The sequence below is a fragment of the Mastigoproctus giganteus genome, chromosome 8 (assembly GCF_048544385.1).
Source record: "Mastigoproctus giganteus isolate SK-2022 chromosome 8, ASM4854438v1, whole genome shotgun sequence".
Lineage (NCBI taxonomy): Eukaryota > Metazoa > Arthropoda > Arachnida > Uropygi > Thelyphonidae > Mastigoproctus > Mastigoproctus giganteus.
In genome coordinates, this window is record NC_143582.1 from 186910365 (window position 1) to 186931234 (window position 20870).

The 20870-nt window shown below is 39.0% G+C and overlaps 1 protein-coding gene across 2 annotated transcripts in view; it reads right to left on the reverse strand.

The window, feature by feature from the left end:
- The window catches only part of LOC150082070 (transient-receptor-potential-like protein), an 80825-nt gene extending 60350 nt beyond the window's left edge, over positions 1-20475 (reverse strand). For both annotated transcript variants that reach the window (XM_090379953.1, XM_090379952.1), the window contains exon 1: positions 20247-20475. The gene's annotated coding sequence lies outside the window, so the exon portion shown is untranslated. The remainder of the gene's footprint in view (positions 1-20246) is intronic.
- Between the last annotated feature and the right edge of the window lie 395 nt (positions 20476-20870).

Sequence of the window (20870 nt, forward strand, 5' to 3'; positions counted from 1 at the left end):
TCAACTACCCGTTGGCTAAAGTCAAACCTCCGCACGTTTATTCTGCAACCGTCATTCCTCAATTTGAATATATGATCCCTCATGTGCATAGTCTGAGCAAGAGGAAGAATCTCATCAGCATTGAGTTTGCTCAAACCATTAAAAACAAACACCTCACTCAGATCACATCGCAGGTGCCTAATCTCCGGAAGCTTCAATCTGCAGAACTGAAACCTTTCTTGGTAAAAGCAACCAGTTTTCCCCATTCACCAATCTCGTTCCTAAAATGAAGCCTGCAGACCTGTATGCAGTACTCAAGATGTAGCCTGATCAGTACCTTGTACAATTGGATAATTCATCTCCTTATCAATGCTAGCAAATTCCTGTATTCCATTGACAATACCCCCACATGAGCTAACCTGGCAGCCTGTATGCATTTCTCAGAGAACTTCATATCTGGCTACACAATTACCTCCAGTTCCTTTTCATTTTCCATTAATCCAAGTGTAGTACCACACAGTTAATAAGTTACTCTAGAATTACTGCTACCCACATGCAGTACCTTGGCTTATGAATTAACATTTCTCACTGTTAAACTTCAATTTCCATTTCTCAGCCCATCTGCCTAATTTTACTTCCATCTTCTTGCAGCAGCACACTGTCATTAACTCTGCCAATCTTCGTATCATCTGAAAACGTAAACATTAAGACTGATTTACCTTCTTCAGTATCATTAATAAAGAAAGAAAACAACAACGGGCCCAGCACCAAGCCCTGGGGAACTTCACTAATAATGTTAGTCCATGAAGAGCAATATCCACTGAAAACCACTATATTCTCCCACTAAACCATCCCTTTATCTCCATAACAGTAACTTTCCCCTTAATGCCACACTGCTCCAATTTGTACAGCAGCTTTTATGTTGCCCACTGTTGATAACCAGATTACAAACAATCTGTCTATTCATGTTCTTTGTAACCATAATCCGTCCAATCTAATCTAGTTGCTTATGGCAGCGACTCCCACAAAAAGTTTTCAATTGGATATTTCTCTAGTTAGTCCTCTGTGTAACTGTTCAGTACTCTTAATTTCACATGGCCCTATAATCTTACAGCAGGCTTCAGCTGTAAGATTCATAGCGTTATAAATATCCCCAGCAAGCCTTACTTCCCTGATACTTTTCAAATTACTTCATATCTCAATAGATCTTCGAAGTATTGCAAGTATAAAATCTATTTATGCTTTTCTCTGGGATAAAATTTTTGATTTAAAAATTCGTTGAAATTTGTAAAAAAAAAAAATATTATTTTTTAAACTTTTATTCCCCCATCCAACGAATCAATTTCTGCACACGCAGAAAGAAGGTAAGGCAATTATTTTGAAATCAGAAATCTATTTTTTTTTTATAGCCACCATTATAATTTGCATTCTAAAAAGACAATTAGAATCTGGACTCATGTCTAACAGGAAAAGCGCTGGGTATTTATATTATATTTCGAAGAACACCTTACCAAAGTCAGAATTTCTAAACAGTTCTTGCATTGGTGATGTAGCATTCATTTCCCAATAGACACCGATATCTTAACTTCGAAAGTTTCTAGACGGCTTCACGTGATTCTTCTTGTGATGGAGGAAAGAAAACAAACTGAATCAAGTTCGAAAGTTGGGAACAGAACTCTTGTAAACAATGTGAGATGTGTTCCCTGGTGTTCAGATTGACTGAACTATCGACGTCTAGTCGGTCGACTAAGTGTAGCTGTAAAAGGAGATTTGTCGGGGCGTTTCACAGAGCGTAAAGCTGAAAGATGCTCAATATCCACTGTTTCTATGAGAGGAAGACAAATCCCAGGAACGGAGTTACACAGTAAAATTGTCAGAGAAAGCTTTCGAAGTCCAGATGAGCACACCCGAAGTGTTATTGCTTAGAGCATTACTGAACTTCTTTGAAATCGTTCTTGTTTAAAATATACGAGTGTTTTATATTTCGGTTCTTGGCCTGCTCACAGTTAATATCAAAGGCTGCCCCTCCGCTCGGTTTCATTAATCATTTCGTATTAAAAATGGTCACCTGCTTTTGAATTCATAATTGAATCCACTCTAAATACGCATCTTAACTAAGATGACATGCATTGGAGAATCACTTCTGCGAGCGTGCTGTTGTAATCTTCAGCAAATAAAAAAAAAATACATATTCTGCCAATGATGGAGTAGTTTTTCGTCTCTGCCACCAGGTAGTCTTGCAGGTAATGATCGAATGGGGTCGATTCCTGACTACGACAGGAAATAGCAATCTACAACGGATTCACGAATGCGCACAAAGAAGGCGCTATTAACGTACGGTGAAAAGGCAGATTAACAGATTCAAAAGGAGTGTCCCGAAGACAATCCATGTAGTGAACAACCAGTAGAGGCGGTCACCGATTGCTTAAGTCAGCGCACAGAGGAACTCATACGAGACGGTCGATGGACCTTGCAAGCCGAACTGAGCAACGCTATCGTTATTGGCCATCGTTCATGTTGTAGGTTCAATCATCAACCAACTTGTTAACAGCCAGGACCAGCAGAAGGTAAAACCATTCGGCTCGGAAATTCCTCAGCTGAGTTGTAGGCCCATCAGCAACTTACGCTGTATGTCTATAAACTGCGTGTATTCTATGGCCTATTTGTTGTTTACTGGACGAAAAACCTTGCTACCTTGATTCATTTTAACTTTTCTTTTGCATACTGTATTATTACTGTTAACCCTTGGCCTAGTGGTCGTGAAGGATAATATTGCAATGTTTTGCATCCGTTAGTATTATTACAATAAAGATTTCAAATACCCTGACAGTTTCAAGTTCTAACATGTTGGTCTGGTATTTGCAAAGTAGCCTTAAGTTACACGCTGTTAGTGCGAACCATTCTGCGAGCTGCATAATAAAAGATTTGAAGAGCGAGCAACGTTTTATTACTCAATATTCTGTATGACTGAGTGCTACATAACCATCTGACTGTGAGAGGAATGTCAGATTGTTAAGGAAACAAATGTTTGAAGAAGACTGCAATTTAAGTGACGCAACACATTCAATGTCGAGAATCTGTGGTTGACGACTGGACAGCGTGGACTTACCTGGACAGCGATAGCCAAGATCTTTCATCGCTCCAGAGAAAACTGGAAAAACATAAGAGATTCTGGATGAGGACCGAATAAAATCACAGTCCATCCGCTAAATAATGTCACTCATACAACGGTGCACACGAGATTGTTACAAAGCATATTAAAATGTCTTGAATCTGTGCTCGCTGAATCCCACGCCATTTGACACTTGAATAGAAACAAAACCGCGTGCAGGTGTGTAGTCTCATATCAAGTCGAACACCATAGAGAATGACAAAAACGTTGCTATCTTCATATCTTCCATTATGCAGCTCACAAAATGGTTCACACTAAAAGCGCGTAATTTAATAACACTTTGTAATTACTAGACGTGTCAGAACTTCCAACTGCGTCAGCGTAATTTTAGACATGCACTCTCCAGCCATCTGCCGGCAGTAAATTATCCGTATATCACAGCAATATATTGTGGCGCGTCAAGTATCTGCTTTTGATTATGCCACTTTGTTTTGGAACGATGTACGCTGAGTGTCCACATTAATAGGTGCACCCATCCTTTTAATGGAGCGCTTGTTCAGTAACAGCATCGCGTGTTCGTCCTATATAACATCAAGCACGGTTGACAGATACGTACGGATGCTGTATGTGTGAAATTCAGTGGGAGAATAGTCAAGGCAAAATTTTTTATAAGGGACTTCGAATTGGCTTCGTGGTCGGCGCCAGAACGTGCCTGTATGAGTAGCAAGAAAACGGCAACCTTTCTAGAGTTTAGACAACTTTATCTCGGGTGTATCAAGAATGGTGGTTGTTGTAAGATTTTAGGAGCATCGGCAACTAAGGCCAAATTGCTCAGTATATATCGTCTGTAAATTGAGTTTGTTCTGAGGTCAATTTTCTGTTTGCTGGACGAAAAACTCGAGTTTCCGGGAGATAAAACCATGCTACCCTTGCCTGAGACCAACTCAGCCATGTTGTGAAAAAAAAACCATAAAAATTCCTCACGTCATCGTGAGGAATTTTTATGGGGTTTTTTGCACTGCTATCTGAGAGGCACTCCTCTAAGATAGCAGTGTAGGTTTCTGCATCCACCGTTCCGTTAATAAACTTAATTGGCCCACCCTTTTGCTTGTTATGCATCCCCAGACCATCTGACCAGCGAGGAACTTTACAGTGTGTTATGCAGTCAGGATGGTATGCTTCCGATTTTCGTCTTCTGACATATATCGCTTCCCATCCGTGGGTGGCAACCCCAAACTTCAGATTAATCCCACCAAAACAAAGATGATGATTTTTAAAACCAAAGTTGACATACGAATGCCCCCCCCCCCAATTCAAAATTAATGGTATCCAGTTCCCACTGGTCGTGCAGGCCAGGGCTTTGGGAGTGATCATAAACCAGAAGCTATCATTCCTACAACACCTTCGTGAAAAAACCGAGAAGTTTACAGCCTCCATTATTAGAATTTCAAGAAATGAGTGAGGCTTGTCCAGGCGGACCTTGCTCCTCTACTATAAAGCGGTATTCCTTCCCATAGTCTCATTCGCGGCCGGAGCTTGGTTCCACAAACCGTCAAAATGAAGAAAAAACTCAACTTGATGCAGAGGGCAATGCTACTATCAACACATCGCATCTGCCGAACGGTGTCCACTGCGGCAATCCAGGTTATTGCGGGGATTCTCCCGGTAGACCTATATTTAATATTTAGAGGATTATGCTTCAGGCTCAAAAAAGGAATACCTACCTCCATCATGGATATAGACCTATCGCTGATTGATGATAATAAAAAGGGAAACAGCTCGATGCTTTAAAGAGCTAATAAATGTCTGGAAAACAAGGTGGGACAATTCAACTGTTGGCACTGTAACCAGAAATTTCCTACTGGATGTCTCCCTTGTGATGTCGAAGAAGGTTAGCTCATGGTTTACAATTAGTCTTGAAACATCGTATCTTATTACTGGGCATAGGTCCCTTAACGAAAAACTTCACCAGCTAGGCCAGTTAAATACTGACTTGTTTCTGTAGAGCAAACGAAAACTGGCAACATCTTCTCCACGAATGTGCCTGCTATTAAGACAGTAGGAATGAGCTACGAAATGAAGTCTCATCCTTCAGCATAAATCAAGTTGACCAGCTTGTTCTGACCCCACATCACTCCAGGTTTTGGCAGCTGCTGTCTTTGCCAGAAGGAAAGATAGGCTTACAACTAATGCGGTAGCCCCATAACCTCAAGCACCATTCAAAGATCAACCTATTGAACTTTTCAGGTATATTATTATTTTTTCCTCTTTCCTCGTCTCATTTTTTTTTCTTTCTCTGTTTTTTCTCATCTTTTTCTCTCAAAAACCTGTACCACGGGTGAATGTTTTTTTTTTGTTGTTGTTGTTGCTGCTGTTGTCCCTCTGTAATTGGCCCCCAGAGGATCCTGTCCCACCTGCTAGAAACACCATATGGGTCAGAGTCTCTTTCGAGAAGGTACGTGCTACACTGGGACTGGCCCACCTTCCCGTGGTGTGGACGAGTACCCAGAATCATCTGTCTGGGGGACTAATGCTTCTGGATAGCCAAGAGGCCAGAACAGAACATACAAACCTATACCGACACATTCTGGCCCTTTACAGTTGATTCTGTTCTTCACAGAGACACAAGGCGGAGCTGAACACATGTTCCAGCTGCCGCCCTTTTATCATATGCACATGTCCATGCAGGTTGAATTTCGATTCGTCAGAAAAGATGACGGTGTCCCATTGCTCTTTTGTCCATGCGTTTTAGCCCAAGCAAGTCGCTTCTTCCTCATTTGTTGGGTCAACGAAGGCTTCTTTTTGGGTCGATAGGCATGCAGACCACATTCCGAAAGCCGTCTTTGGATAGTTCGTGCACTTGTTTCAACAAGAAAACAGTTAAGTTAAAAAGAGCATGGCGATTATGAAAGCATAGCCGTTTCAAATATCAACCTTAGGAAGGCGTAGTCACTCTCTCACGGCCTGATGCAGGTCTTCTCTTCACGTCATCGGTTTCACGCTTTAATTTCAGCACCCGGGATACTTTGACTGGTGGCAGCCTATTTTATCAGCGATAGCACGTGTAGAAACCTCTTCCTGGGACAGAGCAACAGCTACATTTTTTTTCTTGGCGTCAACTGAACGTATGGAACCATGCTTCTACATCCGCAAAACAGGATACTAATGAGTGTATATACCTTTCCAACGCCGTATTTATAGAAACGACTGATGCAATACCTTGCAATTATTGTCTAATGCAATAGAAACGTTATCTGTCCAACTTTCCTAACAGTAAAGTAATTTTTTCTTGGGATTTTAATGTTCACAACTCCAGCTGGCTTCCATTTTCTAGTCACACCGACCCAGCTGGTCGAGATGCTCAGGCTTTTGCAATTACTAATGATCTTGCACAGACTGTTCATTTACCTACCAGAATAGCGGACAATCCTAATCATACAGCCAACACGCTTGATCTTTTTCTCACAAACAACCCTTCTAAGTACACGGTCGAAGTGAGAGGGCCTTTAGGCACCACAGATCACAACTTGGTGATTGTCTCTTCTCCAATGGAGCCTTTATCTCATGGCTGTTCCCAACCTAGTGTTGTTTGGCATTACAAGAATTCAAAATGGGATGACCTGCGAGATTTCTTTTCCTTGGTCAGACTACTGTTTCAAAACTTCTGGTGTCAACGTTTGCTCAGATCGTGTCAGTGAAATTATGCTTGTAGGAATTAGTAGGCATTACGGGTAACCGACCTGCTAGTGCCGCAGGATATGATATCGCCTCAGCAATATTGGGTTCACCCTCCTGTGAAGATTGTCTAGCGGCGTTTCGAACGCATATTGAGAATTCTACATCTAAATACGAATTAGCAATCTACGTTGATTTCGAAGGGGCATTTGATACAGTTCGGTGGGAGGCAGCAATGGCTCAGTTAAGAAACGCCGATTGTTCCAAGGAATTATATATGCTTTTCAACAGTTACTTTTCAAATAGATATGTGCTAGTGAAGTCCAAGCACTTTGAGCTACGAAAACAGGTTGTGAGAGGGGTGTCCTCAAGGCTTCGTCTTGGGACCCCTTATTTGGAACCTAGTCTTACAGAATTGGTTGGTTCGCACATTCCCTAATTGTAAGATGCTGGCATTTTCAAATGATCTGACAATTATAATTGAAGGATGATCTCGCTCACTCTTAGAACAGAGAGCTAATAGTGTGCTGACAGACTTAAGTCTTGGGCTCAAAGCTATAAGCTTGCTATTAGTCCTTACAAAACTAAAATGATGTTATTTAAAACAACTTTGGATATAAATCGACCTCCTCAGTTCAAGTTGAATGGTGTACAGTTACCTGTGGTCCTTGATATCAAATACCTGGGAATTATTGTGGACAGTAAATTATTTCACCAGCACTTATTATATTTAAGCAATAAAATCAGGAAATTTTCTGGTGTTATCATTAGAATTTCAAAGTCTGACTTGGGCCTATCACATAAAACACTGTTTCTGTATTACAAGGCAGCATTCCTTCCTAGAACTACGTACGCTGCAGGAGCCTGGTTCCAAACAATTAAAATAGCTACGTTTTGGACTAAACTAAATTCCATACAGGGCATCTTGGTATTCTAAGTGTGCAGAACGGTGTCCACTGGCGCGCTGCAGGTGTTGACCCGAGTGCTACCCTTGAATCCACATTTGTTGTATCGTGGTTTTTGCTACCGTATTAAGAGGGAAATTCCTACAGAACTTTTTGGTATAGAGATCAATATTCGCTCTGACTGTAGAGGCAAAAAGAAAAGATGTATGAATGAAGTAATCAATTTACGGCAGACAAGATGGAATACCATACCTACTGGAAGAGTGACCAACCTGTCTATCCCGAACGTGACTTTTTTCAATGATAAAAAAAGTTCGCAATTGGTTTACACCTAGTTTACAGTAGTCATTTTTGTTAACAGGGCACTGGTCAATGAATGAGAAATTATATGCATTAGGACTAAGCAACACGGACCTTTGTTTTTGCGGGGCCAGGGAAGGTTGTTTTTGGTTTAGGGATTTATTAGGCGCATAGGCAACTATGGCCATAGTGCGCCAACCATGGAAGGCTGGCAAAACATACTACATTGATTGTCGAATATATGACAATTCCAGGACAGCGATACCTGAAATTCTTGGGAGTATAGCTCCAGGAGAAGAAGCTATATTTTTAAGAGACCGTAGTAAGGTTCAGATGTTCCAGGTATCTTTCGGTTTTTTTTTTCTCTCCTCTGGAGTGGGCCCCATAGAAGGAATTGTTTTTTTTTTTTTTTTTTTTTGTCTCATACTGAGAGACCATAGGTGTCTCATCTACTGGAACTGACCCACCTTCCCGTGGTGTGGACGAGTACCCAGAATTATCTGTCCAGGTGTCTGATGCTTCTAAATAGCCAAGCGGCCAGAACAGAACACACACAAACCTACGTCATTCACATATCTGGCCCATTTGTAGTGATACTGTGCTTTACAGAGATACAGGCGGAGTTGAACAGACGTTCTAGGGCCGCCCCTTACATAAACACATGTCTTCTTGTAGGAATAGAATCCTTTATTCCACCTTAAAATCTCGTCCTTTATCTAAACCTTGGTTTTCCATTAATTGCGCTAAGGCTGTCTAAGAGAAGAATGTTGCATATCGTAATTGGCTTGTTTCCACTTCTTCATTTTCATTTTCTGCCTACACCAAAGCTCACAACAATCGTAAAGCAGTTATTAATCAGTCCAAATAGATTTTAAACTGGCTAAGAGTAGAAAACTCGCTTCTTGCTCTAATGATAGCCGAGCATTCTGGTCTCTTGCCGTCTATTGGTCTATTGGCCACATTTTGGTCAGTCGAGCATTCTGGTCTATTGGCCGCAACTTTTTTTACCCATCTCTGTTCCCACCTCTGTCCAAACCAGGTGGTTCTGTTGTCACTTCAGCCAAGGATAAAGCTGACCTCCTAGCATCCCATTTTTCTTCCAACTCATGTATTAATAATCTTAGTAAAACACCTCCTACCATTCCCAACATGTGGTCTTCCGTCAAAAGGATGTCAGAAGGATTTTGACGCTAAGATATCTCCAGATCTTGATAGTATTTCTCCACTTGTTCTCAAAACCTGCGCTCCTGAACTTACTCCTGTTCTTTGACGCCTTTTTTCACTTTCTTATTTCAAAAGGTGTTTTTCCTTCTGCTTGGAAATTTGCTCATATCCAGCAAGTTCCTAAAAAGGGTGACAAATAACTCCCGTCCAATTATCGTCCCATTGCAATTACTTCTACTCTTTCTAAAGTAATGGAGAAATCAATTGACCGCCAACTCTTAAACTACCTAGAAATCTTAAACTACCTATGGATTCCGTCAGTGTCGATCCACTGGCTTACGTTACCCATTTATGGACAAATTTAACGGATAAGTTCGGTGGAACACAAGCAGTTGCTCTTCACTTCTCAAAGGCTTTCGATCGTGTTTGCCATAAAGGTCTTCTAAACAAGCTTCCATCTTATGGTGTGCCAACTGTTTTTAGTAATTGGTTATCCAGTTTGGTTTCTCTCTGATCGCTCACTGAGGGTGATGGTAGATGGCTCTCTGTCTTCTAACTTCTCCACTAATGCCGGTGTCCCCCAAGGTTCAGTTCTTCTCCCACTCTTTTCCTCTTCTATATTAATGACCTTCTTCCATTGACTGCAAATCCTATCACGTTTCGCTACAAATGTTTTTTTTTTTTTTAAGGTGATGCAATTTTTTTGTCCGCCACTGTAGGCAGAGTAACAAATAAAGTGGGCACTCTGTGTGCAGTATTGAGTCTTTATGTCCGGCATTGTCTATACCATTTGCAGTCTATTTGGTTTGTAGGAAACTGAAAAATTACTTGGCAGGCTCAGTTTGGGGGGGGGGGGATGAAAAAAAACTTTGTTATACAGAAGTAAAAAATGAACAGCTTATAAAATCCTTCCTTAGTGATAATACTAGCATTCATATAATAACAGCCTTCCTGAAAGAAGTAAATATGGTCTGTACCAATTATTTTGAAAAGAAAGGAAATAATAATTGTGAAAAAGTAATAAACCACAATGGTTTTTATGAGGTCCCACTAGAAAGAAGACTGCGTGGCAATCATTGAGAACATATATAAAAATTAATAATTCTGGAATATATACAAATTTCAAAATAATTTGACACGTTTTGTTTGATTTTTCTTATTCAAAACAACTTGATTATGGCGTACTGAAATTGCGGTTTAAATTTGTACTATTTAAACAGACAAAATATCGATATCTGACATCTCAAATAGTATCGCCATTTCTTTCTCGTTCAGACAGCAAGATGAACACAGAAAATGCTAGTCTCAGTAATCATCAGCCAGAGAGAAATGCGTGCAAACATAAAAATGAATTATTCATTTTGAGGGCGCGCGTGTAGTCTGAGTGATGACGTCACGTGTGACGACATCAGTTTTTCTGTTAATAAAATTGGACAGGAAGTGAACAGATCTTGCGTACTTGACAGAATTATACTTATTTTAATCACACGATTTTCTACTGTTTTAATTAATTATACATGAATTTCAATTAAGATTTAATATTAGCTGATATTTAATTGAGTAATTCAAAAGCAATTAATATTTAAACACAAATTGTTTTCTTAATTGCTTTATAACAATAATTTATGCCTAATTAATATATTCATAGCAATATACAGCAATTAATATGAAATAAGTGTATAATTTATATTTCCGTTGTGGTAATTATCTAGCAGTCTAGGAATTTCAACGCAGTGTCAATATTGGACAGTATTGTAGAGTTTTCTATGCAATATGCTCTGAAAGAAGTTAACTCGAGTGATTAACCAAAGCATCCAGCACATGAAATCTTTCTAAAGTATCTTCACCAAAAATCCTTGAACATTGGGACCGAAAGAATTTGTTCGGATCGTGACCAGCATATTCTCATTGGAGCTGTAAAGCTGAAACATAAAAATCCTCTTCGCGAAAGCCATGAAATATTTACCACCGCTCATTCTAACACGAGGGAAAATAGGGTGTAATAAACCCTTCTTTATTGGAAAAGTCTACAAAAGAATTCGGACTAATGGCTGTAATTTGCAAGGTTCGTTGTCACTGTTTAAGATTAGCTAAAGAGCAAAAACATCGGGCATCAAAATCACTGAATGTTTTTAGATGCTTTTCCATATTGTCTTTATTTTTATTTCCTTTTTTTTATTAACCTCGAGCTCGCATTCTTACCCCTTTTTATCTATTTTTTTCTGGTTGTTTATTTATCTTTACGATCTCCTGCTATTTCTCAAAAAAACAGTCCAAAATGAATAATATAATCAGCTCCATTATGAGCATGCGCTGAATTTTATCTTTGAAAAATAATCTTTGTCTTCCCTTCCAAAGTAATCTTAAGATTTCACTAAAATGGGAAAATGAACATGAATATTTATTGTATATTAATTATGCTTCAAAAGAAGAGGCAATAAATATCGATTTTTAAATTTTCGTTCGTGTACCATTTATAGGAGTTTTATTACTCATCCAAGAATCTCGCAAGTTCTCTTCCATCATAAATCGAAGGCACCCCACCTGATGTATCTGAAACGTATGTAAGAGTAGCCAATGGCTGCGTGCACAGGTGTTTTTGAAATGGCTGCTTTTCTTAGCCTTCAGGGACTGTATCCAACTGCTTTATCTGGTATGCTATCCATCTGACCATGGCAATATCGACCGAATTCTCTCCGATATATTTGCTGTACGAGTACCAAATACAATCAATAAGAAATAAAAAGTGAAATAGATAGAATGTGAAGTTGCCGATTGAATAGAAGAACAGACATTGACAAGGTTTCGTTTGGATTCATGCAAAAGAAGTATCAAGATGAGATGTACAATACAGAAGGGGAAAAGCTAAGATTTGTAAGAGAATGAAGTCGCTCTTTTACTAAAATTGGTAAAATTTTACGAATAAAATGGCAATGTGGTCTGTGAAGAATACTTATGGCCAGTTAGAAATATTCTACATACAAGTTTTTGGTGCTGAAAGCGGTTTACATTGGCATGGAGCATTTTGGACGAAATCGATAGCTATCTGTCCTTTTCCCTGAAAAAGAGGAAAGCGAAGGAAAGAGCGAAAACTCGAGAAGCGAGGATGAAAGATGTTTTTAGTAGCTGATCATTCTCTTATCTAGTTAGACCGGGAATGAACTGCAGGGGAAAAGTAAGAAAGATAATGAAGAATCCGCCCAATAGAGATTGAACAATGGACATGTCTGCTCTCCGCATGTGTCCTTGAATTATAATTTGGCTTAGTTATATCAAAGTGGTGTCTGCGTCGTAATGTGCTGTTTCATTAAACGTAGGTTACTTTGACTGGTCTATTCCTGACCATCTCTTCCAATCTATAAGCGCTACGTGATTCCCTTAATGAAATTCTTTGGTAACACAACAAAGCAGTGCGACTTTTGACGCTGGGAACAGCACGCTCCAACAGCTAAGCCTGTTACGTCAGCGATCACATGATTGAGGGAATTAAATTTTTCCCAGTCCAGCAGAGACGTTCCCCGTTAATATAGCTTGCCCTTGAAGGTCAATAATGGAGACACTTGCGATCTATAAAAATATTTTAATAAAGACGAATGACGTCAAACTTTTGGATTTTTCTAGCGAAGTTTGTGTAAACCTAGTTAAGAAAACAACTTTAAGCGTATTTTTTGAAAGAAAATAAATCCACTAACACAAGCCATTTCATTTATAGAAAAATAAAAAAAGAATAGACTGAATTGGGCACGGGATGAGAGAGGGTGAAATCTTTATTACAGCATGGTAAGGAGAATTTCTCTTTTAAGACAGAAGTACGAATCGTTCAGCTGAAAATAACTATCAAAAGAATTTGTTAATGCTTAGCGCATGCGGGGACAGGTAACATCATTATCCCCAGACAAAAAAGAAAAATAATCCGTGTCAGATTATTATTATTACGTCCGGGACTTGGATACTAGTTGGAAATTTTCCACTTTCTTCTGACTGATATTGTTAGTTGGATGGATGATAAATATGAAAATGAATTGAAAGTTTGACAGCTGGAGAAAATTCAGATTTGCAATTGGTGGTTGGAAACATCTCCTGCTTTTGATGAAAAACACTGATAAAGAAGCAGGTTTTTTCGACAGATACAAGACAGCAGATGGGTATCGCAATTATTGGAAATAACTTTCTTATAAGGACAAATCTAACTCTGAAAAAGTCTAGTAATGGATCTAGAATGAATCTCAACAAGTGTACTTAAGTAAAAAATTTAGAGTTCCTTAATTTAAATTTTACCTAAATGAGAAGTCTTTCAAAACACTTGTAAAAGCTGACATATCTAACGAAGAATATCTCTGAATATGTGAAAACTCATTAGACTCCAGCAATCTTCAATACGGTTTAAAACAGGACTCTCCAAATCCGTGTAGACAGTCTATGGAGGAGAATAACAAAACATACCATTATCTTGGGGTTTATAACTCGAGTATTATCCTAGATCCTCTTCCTGGATCTAGAGAGGATGTTTTTGAGACATTAACGGAATTTGAGATTTTTACCTGTTCTCCTTAATCATAATTTCGCATTAGAATTCATCTTGGAGTATCGGTCCGCATTAATTTCGATCTTTATATCCCTTTGGGATTTTTTCTTTAACCACTTAGGGATTAAAACAGCTAAGAGCAATTTAATCGTACGAGATTATCAGTTAGGCTTCCTGTCTGCTTGTGCCGATCATTTTTAATCTCAGCTGATTGCAAACATTTCTGCCGATGGAGAAATCTGAATACATCTGACGTAAACATATAAATCACCTCCATCCTCACTATTATTATCGACCGGGAAAGCGTACCACTGCTACACCCTAAACCCAAGTGATTTATGGTTGAATTTCACGCCTCCATTTTTGAGAACATTTTTCCTTTTCTCGCTAAAACAGATGACTAATGAACACTGGCAGTCAGTTGTAATGATGGTGATCGTGTAGGCTTATGCAAGCGATCCCGGTTTATTGTCGAACGGGAAACCTTTGTGGGATTTTCTTTGTTTAGTGGAAGCATTAATAACCTTCTTGGTGCGAAGTAAAATTCCCACAGCGATCTTGTTGGAATCGGCCACGTTCAGAGATACAAGCAGAGACCTCCCACTCTCTGGCATTTGTCGACGCTGCAAACACCAAATAATTTATAACTTCCATCTGAGTATTAGACATTTTCTTCCTTCCATAATGAAGATTCCTTCCATCTTCCAGAATCTGTAAAATGGACTAGTTTAGTCTCTTAAATATGGCGCCGGATAATTTTGTCTAAGATTGCGAATAAGATGCATCCAATAAGAAATTAATGATATTAATTTTCCTTTTCAATGCAATTTTTTTATCCTTAAATTCCAAACAACTTAAATTGCGGCAGTAACGAATATATTTCGTTCGTAATGGTGTAGGGGACCATTAGGTGGGCGACATACGAAAGTCATTCGCCAGATATTGTCTCCTGACTTTACAGATTACAGTATGCAAACTTAAAGATTTTCCAATAAATAACAGTGGTAATGCTGGACTTTAAATTGCATTTTCCAGAATCATAAAGAGAAGACTGGAAGTTCTGTAATTAATCGCAAGAAGAGATGGCACACTAAAAGGGAAATAATCAAACTGCTTGAGAAAAAAATGTAAGACAGCATAAGGGACACTCCTACAATTGTTTCTAGCTTTATTAGAGAGATGGGTGACCATAGACAAAGTGCAGCATAGAGCTCTCATCTGTTTTCTGTTTCCCCCAAGAGGTAACTATAAACGTATACCTGGTAGACTGAAGAAGGACCAATGGATGAAATATACTTTAGGTTTCAACCCTCTTACCATGGATTCTGGATGAATACGATTTTTACTGAATTTACTGAACCGTAGTATCAGATTAGATTAAACATCACTGATTCTTAAAATTACTTTGCATTTGAGTTTAGGAGATAATCCAATATTTTTTTTATGTTTTCTAGAATTAACTCGAATTGTGGAGGTAGAAGGCTTCCTCCACATTTTTCTGGAACTTTTTTTCAGTAAGTTAAATTCCATTCAGACTGGCCAAATGAAATTATAAAGTATTCAGTAAGGTTATTATTACTTATTAAATATTACAAGAAATTCATTTATTTTAAATACACATGTTACAGAGTTAAAATTTTGACTATCTTGGCACCATCTACTGACAAACTCGCCAGCACGAAAGAAACCAGAACAAAATTTATTTGTGGTAATAGGTTAGACTACAACTCTTGAATTTTCATATAAATATACTACAAATGCTCATCCTTAAAAGAGGAACTTGGGGAAAAAAAGCACCTTTAACTAGACTACTGCATAAATGAGCATATTATACTCTTCTCATAAATGTGATTTATATCTACGAGTCGCGTATATTCTAGGATCAATTTTCGGAATGAAAAATTAGTCTTTTGATGCATGCATAGACCAGACAACTTTTGAATCTGTAATAACTATGGGTCACATATTTTAGAGTTTATTCAGATATTCAAAGGGCGACACCAACCCATCTAAAAATTTCTACGAGTTTTGGGTTGGGGTGGCATCGCCCTTTGAATAAGGACCAGTTTTTTTCCCTTCAAGTGAGTCGTTCCTTGAAATAGCAATGAATAATTTTATTTACAGTAGGAATATCCAGGTTAAAATACGATGAATTCAGAAGTTACATATGGCAGGTTCCGCACTGGCAAGGGCCGATAGCCATTAGAAACAAAGGCGCTGCATGAATAATAAAAGTCTAAGTCGACTTATTGAAAACTTTATTTTTACAATTTTAAAACAATTGTACGCTAGTTGTAGAATTATTATAATCTTATTATAAGAAACACGTTAGGCAAATACAAAAACTTGTTAAGTAAAATTAAAATCAGGTAAGAAACTGGAGATTCCTGGCAGTGGTCCTTCCAGCAAGTTTAATATTTCAAAATGTGTTTTTATGTAGGTACGAGTTCTACTAACGAACAAGGCCATCTTGGCCTTGCCCTAATTTTGTGCTCCAGTTCCCAACGATATTCAATTGGGTTGAGATCGTTGCTCCACTGCAAAATTCAATCTTGGCTTTTTGACATGGAGCACTATCGTGTTAGATGTACGAGTTGCTCCCTAAAATTGTCACAATATAAGACACAAAATTTTGTCCAAGACAACAACGTAAGACACAGAATTCACAGTTCGATGCACTACCATCAGCAGAATTACATACCACGAGAAACAACTCCAGACAAAGATATCTCCTTTTTCCAAGTTTGCATTTCATCGCACGCTTAAGTACAAAGTTTGTCCAGTGCTTCCTTCAATCTATTTAAGCAATCAACTTCCACAACGACAAATGGAAGTTTGTTCCAGCAATCAGCCACCCGCTAGCTAAAGGCAAAGTTTCCGCACATCTATTCGACAACTGTTTTCTCAATTTGTTTATGCTCCCTCGGGTTTGTAATCTGAGCAAGAGGAAGAATCCCATCAGCATTGAGCCTGTTCAAACCATTCAAGGCCTTATACGTCTCAATTAGATCACCTCGGGGGTGCCTAATCTGCAGACGCTGCAATTTACAGAACTTAAGCCTTTCTTGGTAAGAGCAACCCTTTTTTTCTTCTCACCAATCTCGTTGCCCTTCTCTGTACGCGTTCAGAAGCTCTACATCCTTCCGAAAATGAGCCCTCCAAACCGGTATGTAGTATTCAAGGTGTGGCCTGCCCATTACCTTATACAAAGGAATAATCACCTCCTTATCCCTACTAGCAAAATTCCTATATATCATTGACAAGACCTCATGACCTACTCTGGCAACCTGTCTGCACTGCTCAAAAAACTTCATATCTAACTGTACAGTTATCTCCAGGTCTTTTTCTTTCTCCACTACCCTGAATGTTGTACCGCACAGTTGGTACATCACTCTGGGGTTACTGCTACCCATATGCAGTACTTTGCATTTGTCAATGTAAACCTTCAGTTGCCACCTATAAGACCAACATTTCTAGATCCTGTTGCAGTAGCACACTGCCATTACTAACCCCGCTAACCTTTGTATCATCTGCAAACTTTGACATCAACCCTGATATACCTTCATCAATATCACTGATAAATAAACAAAACAATGGGCCCGACACCGAACCCTGGGGAACTCCACTAACATTAGTCCATGAAAAGCAGTGTACATTGATTACCACTCTCTGCCGTCTCCCACTCAACCATCCCTTTATCCATTGCAGCAACTTGCCCTTAATGCCATACTGCTCCAATTGTAAAGCAGTCTTCCATGTGCAACAGTATCGAAAGCTTTCCTGAAATCCAAGTACAGTATATGACATCAAAATTATTTTTTGCATAATTTCCTTTGTGATCACATCATAGTATCAAAGAAGACTTTCCTTTGACAAACCCATGCTGTGTATGAACTATAACTGGTCTTGTCTAGATGATCCTGCAATGCTTCTTTAACCCTGATCCCAATATTTTCCCTAAAACAGGTCAATTATTCATGTCCTCCCCCTTTGATCTACCTTTGTGAATTGGGGATACATTCCCCCAGTCCGTGGGGACCAGCAGTCCCCACGGACTGGAGATGTGAAAATGTATTCCCTGAGTCCAAGGATGCTCTCATAATTATGGCTAAAGGTTTGCTTACTTTCTTTGCCGCCACCTTTAATATAACTGGATAGATCCCATCCACCCCAGGTGCCTTTATATTTAACTTCAACATTTCTCCTTCACTTTGCTCTCAGTTATTAAAAATGCATTTAGCTCCCTGTTAGAGTTTGATAAGCTTCTGAGCTCCATGCATAAAGATTTGATCTTTCCAGCCATCTTAAAGAGACCATCGTGAATGAGTGATTTTGACTTTGAGTTCGTTGTGTAACAGAGTGAAACAGCCCACTCGCTAGAATTTAACCCAACGTTTGTCTCATTCTGAGTTGCTTAAAAACAACCAAGTATTAAAAGATAAATCGCAAACAAAGTCTATGTACAAGGACTGCAAATTCATAAATATAATCCCAATGGATGCTGATAAAATTACATACAGTACGCACAAGGTGTTTCATCACTTGCACAAAACTTGAAAGAAGAATCCGAGGCGCTAATTAACCCGATCATGTTACACCTGACATTTTGGAGCGGGTGTGGCAGGACATTGGCTTTCTTTCTAATGTACTGTTCTTATTTATAAAAGGAAGCTTCGTACTGATTTTGTTACTACTAGTTTTAATTCGTAACTTATTTTTAATGTCTTAAATCAGAGTATCAGATTTCTTTTTATATAGCTTGGGAAATTAAAATTTGCATGAAATCCTGCACACATTTCTAGGGTGGAAGAAGACAGCATTGGGAGTGTGTCAACGAACAACGGAATCCCAATAGTCGATGTTTCTTTTCTTTTCTGGAAATGGCATAATTGGTCCCCTCTTTTTGAACAAAAATGAGGGCTACCTTTCAGAATCTCTGCGTTCCTCATCCATGGAGATTAAAATCTTTCTAATACCAATAACGCTTCAGATGTACAACAATTAATCTGTTTCCAGACAAGTAGTTCAATGGCAATAGTAGAGGTAGTTCAATTGCTTTTCAGCCTTGCTCACACGAACCTATCCCCAATTGTACTTTTGCGTAGCTATGTACAAAGTACAGTTTGCTTGTAGAAACCACCCTCACTGGCTAAAATAAGGGTATATAGTTTTAGATTCCCCCCATCCACCAATAGAGAATATTTCAAATAGTTGGAAACGTCAGATTAAAAATCGCATCATAAAAGAGGTAAATGTTGAAACCTAACCGGCTGTGCGACTTTCCAATGTACTCAATATTCCTGATGAGTTTAATAACAGTAAGTTTTTTATTGCATTGCGTGCACAGAACAAGTGTTCGTAGACGAATTACTACAGTATGTTGTTTCGACCAAGAAAACCCAGAACGATTCACAGCTAACTCTAACCGAAAATGAGGGGGGAGGGGGAAATACAAATATTTACAAAACGCACAAGGGCTTAGACACTTTCTTCAATAAACTGGACCTTAGCAACTTATTGGACTGGATTCGAAGTGAAAGAATAATAGCAGTATACAAACCTTTGGCTATATTATGTACAAAAAAAATATTGTCATTTAAAGTTAGATTGGTTAGCACATTATTAATGAATTCATACGATTCCTGAAGCTTTTTAGCCACCTTATTTTAGGACACAGTTGCTTTATACACAGCTACATTGGTTATTAAAGACATTCAAAATTAATGTTTGTCAATTGTCTGAATATTAAAGCTAAAAGTATCAAAGTTTCCCTTTTCTCCTATTTTTAAAGGGCCCTTTCTATCTTACCTTGGATTTTCTCAGCGCTTTCATATCAAGGAGGAATTTAGTAAAAGATTACCAAAATTTGATCTCTTGGAGTTAACGTATTACCTAAAACAAATTGTCTCGTATTTGTAGACCATTCCAGATTACTTAAATAGATATTTTTGTAAAGCTAAACAAGACTTGGTTGCTAGACGAATACGAGACTAATCCCATCCGTGAAGGTTCAAAGTTCCGATAGAACCTTCCCCCCCTCCAGGTTGGTCAACAAGCATATCGTGTGTTACTAATTGCTTCAGAAGTATGCAATGAATACTTCCAATCATACTTCATACAATCTCCAACCCCTATTTAACGACATGCGCTTGCGTACAACTGGGCGCCAACTTTCGAATAGGTACTCTGGCTCGAGTATATTTAAAACAGAATTAATTATTTCGTGACTCAAATTTTTATCGATATTATTTGCTTTACAATAAAACAGCATTTTAATAAATTACTTGGCCTGATCAACGATAATTCCTAATAATTAAATTTTATTTCGTAATACACGAAAATACGCAAAGCATCATCAACCCAAAGAGTTCCATAATCCACAAAATGCTGTGAGCAGTCAACCCTTACACGATATTATGTAAAGTAATCAAATGTACGCTAAGCCAATGGCCATGATTTTAATACCATTGCCCATAGCCACCGCACTGGACGATTTCCTATAGCTTACGACATTTTCGGTAGGAATTCATTTGCAAAAGAACAATCTTTAAAACTCGAGTGGCTTACAATGACCAAAGACACTTACCTGATTAACAAACCACACGTCCGTATATCCTATGGAAATGTAGACACGCTACAGCTGACAAACACCATGCACACTCTATAAACTCAGCCGTTCCAGCGTCCCTTTGTGCCACCTGCAACACGGCCACCCCCATCGCTGTACTTCTCTTACAACCGCCACTCAGAGACTACCAACATATTCACGATGCTTCGAAGGATTCTGAAGACTTCCTTTAATTTCTTTATTTTCGCCCCCCCCCCCCCTCTTTCTTAGAAGCAGTCTGTTGTTGGCATGTAAGGTTGCCAGCGATTGATGGAGCTGAACTCGCAACCTGACGCCCCAAAATCGACTCCTCCGCAAGGTTGATATCCTTTCCGTGAATACGCCCGTCTCCTAGACAGGGTTCACTACGTCGGTGGAGGAGGAAAAATTTTTTTCGAATTCCCGCACATCCGCGAGGTTGTCTGTTACGCAGTCCGATTCTCCTCCTTCGAAAGAAAACATTTCGTTCATCTTACCAGCGCGCGATACGACCGCACACCGCCACCTACCACCTCTGTGGTATCCACCCGGAGAGCAACTGCTTTCACCGATGCAGGCGCACAGAGGCTACTGGCGCTGGCCCTGCCAAGTAAAGTAGTGTTC